The 4,873-nt window shown below is 38.5% G+C and overlaps 1 pseudogene across 1 annotated transcript; it reads left to right on the top strand.

Moving 5' to 3' along the window:
• Window positions 1-386: 386 nt before the first annotated feature.
• LOC308414994 (N-alpha-acetyltransferase 11-like) lies at window positions 387-1,360 on the top strand (annotated as a pseudogene). Its single transcript has 2 exons — window positions 387-417; window positions 841-1,360. The product of its transcript is annotated as an N-alpha-acetyltransferase 11-like (transcript).
• The last annotated feature ends 3,513 nt before the right edge of the window (window positions 1,361-4,873 follow it).

The following is a 4,873-nucleotide window of genomic DNA, read 5'->3' as shown; positions in this document are numbered from 1 at the left end:
AGACCTCAAAAGAAGTTATATATCAAAAAGGCCAAAATTATATATAATTGTATTTCTAGTGCAACCCTATTTTATCTGGATTTTTTTCAATATGGGTCTACATTTTTTCCAGAAAAAAATATATATTACCTATTTTATCACATTATTTTCTATTTATATCTGCCACTTATATGAATATCTGGTGTGTAGACTGTCCTGAAGCTGTTTGTATTTTAATGTTAACTCCATTTCTACAGGAAGGGCTGGTTAGTCATGTGACTCCAACTGAACCTTCTTATTTTAATTAGTAAAATAAAGGAAAGCCAGTGACTGGGTAGGCCAAGGGAAGTAGAGAGTATAGAGAACTCTGAGAAGGTCAGAGGATGGAGGTTAGAGGCTGTGGCAAAATGGAGCTTCCAAAGGACCACCTGGACCCAGGTGGGATTTACTGATGTTAAAGAGCTATGAACAGTAAGGATTTTACAGGTCTTATATCTCATATAGAAAGACATTTTGTGTCTTTGTCTATTTGATGCAATCTCTTTGTGTAGAGGATTTGTGGATTGAGAGTTGAACATATAAACCTGTATGAAAAGCTATTGGGCTTTAGAATTGTGTGTGTGTGAGATTTGGGGGTGCAGAAATACTCCGAGACAGAAGCAGAGAACAGGTATTTAAAAATTGCCAAGGGAAGGGAGTTGCTCAGATGAGTTGGAACATGTTGGCAGCTAAGACTGGGCTCCAGAGGTGTGTGGGGCTCTGTATCAGGGTTGGGCCTGAGGAGTGTGACCTCAGGGCTGGAAAAGAGATAAATCGATTTTTATTTTTTAATATTTACTGCAAACCACTGGGGTTAACCAGATGACCTCATGGAAATGCAGTACTGCCACCTGCTCTGCCTGTCTGAGAACTACCAGATGAAGTAATATTTTTATCATGACCTCTCATGGCCCCATCCTTCCTACATTGCTGAGGATGAGGATAGGAAAATTGTGGGTCTTTCCCTGGCCATAATGGAAGAGATTCTGTTGATGATCTCCACTGACATATCATCACATTGTCTGTGAAACACTCCTACTCGAACCTTGGCCTGACCCAGAAGCTGATGAACCAGTGTTCCTGGTCCATGATAAAGAATTCAGTGCCAAGTATATATCCCTGAATGTCAGGAAGAACAGCCAAGGAGCTTTGTACCTTTTTTCTAACACCCTGAACTTCTAGGTTAATGAGGTGGAGCCCAAGTTCTATGGAGATGGAGAAGATACATATGCTATGAAGCAAGATCTCAGATGAGCTTAGACAGCACCTGGTGCTTAAGAAAGGCAGATATGTGGTTCTGGGTTCCAAAGAGAATCAGGGTAGCATACTCCCTTGTTCTTGAATAGGCCTGTCAGCAGGACAAGCTGGTTAGAGGTTACTGAGTCACTGGCTTCAAAGACTGCAATGATGTTCCAGACAGCTTCCAGACCTTGGAGTCAGCCTCCTAGAGCCTGCCTGAACAATACTGGTACTTCTATTTTAGCCATATTGTTCTTGGGAATCTTGCTCTGCAGTCCCTACTCTGGGCTAATATCCCAGAGACCCAAATGGCTTTCCTTTCAATGCTTACTAGCAACTTTCTGCATAGCCTGTATAATCACAGAGGCACATCTGGATAAAGAACCTGCTGTGCAGGAGTCAAGGAAGCTTGAGAACTGCAGTCTGGCACCTTTCTTGGTTTCTTCCTGTTGCCATTGGATTCTTCTCAGTGCTGCACTGGTTGTGTGTATTCTGCAGGTTTCTTCCTGGAGTGCCATGAGGGAAGTGGTGACAAATTGAGAAGATCCCCAGCGTTCAGCCTATGCCATTATTTATCTGTTTTTCTTTTTTCTTTTTCTTTTTCTTTTCGTAGGAATAGACTGAACCATAGTCTTCAGATTCTCTGCCCCTGTTGGGGGAAGTCACCTACTCTTGCTTTCTGTGGAGTCTTCTCAGCCCTGCCCTTCCTCTTTTTGATAAGAATATTCCCTTTCCTGGTGGGAGGAGGTGATAGGTGTTGGACTAATATGCAAGCAGAATTTGTAGATCTGAAGAAAAGGACAACAGCAATTAAATTGTAATCTCTAACCTGACAAAATAAAAGTATAAAAAGACAAAAAAAAAAAAAAAAAAAAAAAAAAAAAACAAAAGAAAAAAAACAAAAAACAAAAAAAAAAAAAACGAAAAACCAGAACTGAACTATCTGAGCCTGAAGTAAACAAATAACCTAATTTAAATATGATAGATTTTTTAAAAGAGTTTTCTCATAAAACTGAGCACAAATGGCTGAGATACACTAAAATAAAAAACAGTTCAAATATTTAGTTTCATAATAGTCTGCCACAAAATAAAAGAAAATCTGCTTTGATATTTTCTCTTGCAAACAACTAAACAGATAATATCAAGAAAGAAGGATAGATTGCTTGTAATAATGTAGATAGGAATGCAAAATTCTATAGATATTATCAAAAACTAGGGTGGTGGTGATTTGTGGGTCTTTGGGTCAGACGTCCCACACAGATCTCTGGTCAGAGATATGAGTGACTTCTGCTGCCTCTGCGGCAGGGTCCAGCTGGGCAGGAAAGCTCAGTGGAACAGGGAAGGGAAAGCTAGTTCTGCCGCTTCTCCTGCTAGGTTGAACTTGCCCCTGTTTCCAACACTGCCACGAGGTTGAACTTGCCCCTGTTTCCAAACCTGCGAGATGCTCGGGCCAGGGGTGCAAGAAGCTTCGGAAGAGGGAATCTCTTTCTAAACGGTGGTGTTAACAGCTCTTTAAACAAAAACTCTCAACCAGAGACATGATTCTTACACACCTTTACTCTTGAGAACCCCCCTCCCATGTACATACAGTTTTTGAAATGGGTCAGGGTCTGACAACCAGTAATTTCTATTAGCTTGGCCTGAGGTCTTGGGAAGACCTTTTCCACATATTTGGGTATGGTCCTCCTTCTGCCTGGAGCATATATGACCTGTGGTTACATCTTACCTGCTGAGAAGGGCTTTGGGGAGGAGCTGATGCCCCAAGGGCAGTGTGGTGCTTATAGTTTTGTGAAGATTCTTGATTCTTGGGAGACTAGGAAGCTTCTGACAGTCTCATTTATTGTTCCCCGGGCTTAAATTATCTCGATTGAGAACCAGGGTTCTCCTCACTTCCTATCTGCCCCACAGTGGTTCTACCCAAGGCTCTGTCTATATTTATCTCAAGTTAGTTCTAATTCACTGTTACACATATATACAATGCTCTGTACATGTTACTGCAGAAACAGTCAATCAACTGTATTCATAGTCATTCTATGCATAAAAGCTAGAAATTTGATCCCATGTAGATACTCTTCAACATGAGAATGAACAATGACAATGTGGTGTATTTACACAATGTGCTATTAGTCATATATTAAGAAAAGACGTGATGAAATGTGTGTGTTAATTTATTGAACTAAAAAAAAATCATTCAAAGTAATCAAAAGTTTTCAGGAAAAATATTGTATATTTTCTCTTATATATGGATGTGAGATATTAATGCTTTCAGTAAGCATGCTACAATTGAAGTAAGAGTTTATCAGAGTTTAAATGAAGAATACAAAACAATATTGAAGTTGAGAATCCCCAGAGTCTTGATTTGTCTATTTCTTCCTCCCAGGACCAGGATTATGCTCCCAGCAATGAGACTCAGACTGTGTGTTTGCATGTAATGTATAATGTTATTTTCTAAATTTAAAACTAAAGATCTTACCTCTGAGAATTGTGTTTCATACTGTCTTTTCAGTTTTGATCACTTTTTAAATTTCTTTTTAGTTTCTTCAATGTGCTTTCTTCATTCATTGTCCTACATCCCTAAGTATGGAAGTTTTTTCTTCTGTGTTTTTAATTCTTAAATAACTATTTTATGCTTCCCAAATATTTTTATATGTAGTATTCTACTAGAGAATATTATAGTTACCAGGTTCCACTAAAATTTTTCTTTCTCTCAACACTTATCATAATTTCCTTATCTGGAAAGCTAGCCATTAAAAATTAAGTGAAATGACCGACCTATCCTTATGAACTTAAAAGGGGCACCAGTTGTGGTAGTTATAATGTGTTTCCAATAGACTTATGTAAATGACTCCAGAAATCTATCAATAGATTTATTTGTATAAATGTCAAATACAAAGGGAAATTGAAAAGTCCTTTGATAACAGATGAAAAGTGAATGGAAAGAGAAACAAAGACAAGAATCAGTAAAATTACAAATTCTAGGCAGGGAGCCAGGAGTAGACCAGAATAGATTGACAATATGCAGAATACCTGAACAAACTCAGGTCACAGACAAGGCATATAGACAGAAGGTGGGCATAACATTCCATCCATCATGGAGGAAATATCAGTAACTGATAGGTTTTTGCTAACATCTCTACTTGCAGGCATATTTGTCATGACATTGTTGGATCAATGGTCACATTTTAAAATCAGATCAGAATTGGAGAATGCAGATTCCATTTGGGCAAGAACACAGATGCTTTGTATATCACATTTTTTGCATTAGAAAAATAAAATATACATCATAGAGAGGGAAGGATGGAAGAAGAAGAGGGAGATGGTTGGGAACGGAGGTTAAGGGACACAAAAGGGACAGAGATAAGAATAGTGAGAGAATGATTACCAGTTAGTTCATAATTGATTTCTCTATGTTCTCCTGGCAAAGTTTGGGATCCTCAACAATAGGGTCTTGTCAGCTAATTGTTTTGGTGTGCAACCAATTACAATGGTAATAACCTATTTTGTTGTGGATGGGTTACACTGAGGATTCCCAAAACAGTAATTTATAAGCAGGAAACTTGTTGCTGGCATTGAGATTTCTATTTAATAACTTCTATCATCTGGGGATTACATTGTG

The sequence above is a fragment of the Micromys minutus genome (genome assembly GCF_963924665.1).
Source record: "Micromys minutus genome assembly, chromosome: X".
Taxonomy (NCBI): Eukaryota; Metazoa; Chordata; class Mammalia; order Rodentia; family Muridae; genus Micromys; species Micromys minutus.
The sequence above is the reverse complement of the archived record's forward strand: the minus strand, read 5'-3'. Positions and strand labels throughout refer to the sequence as shown.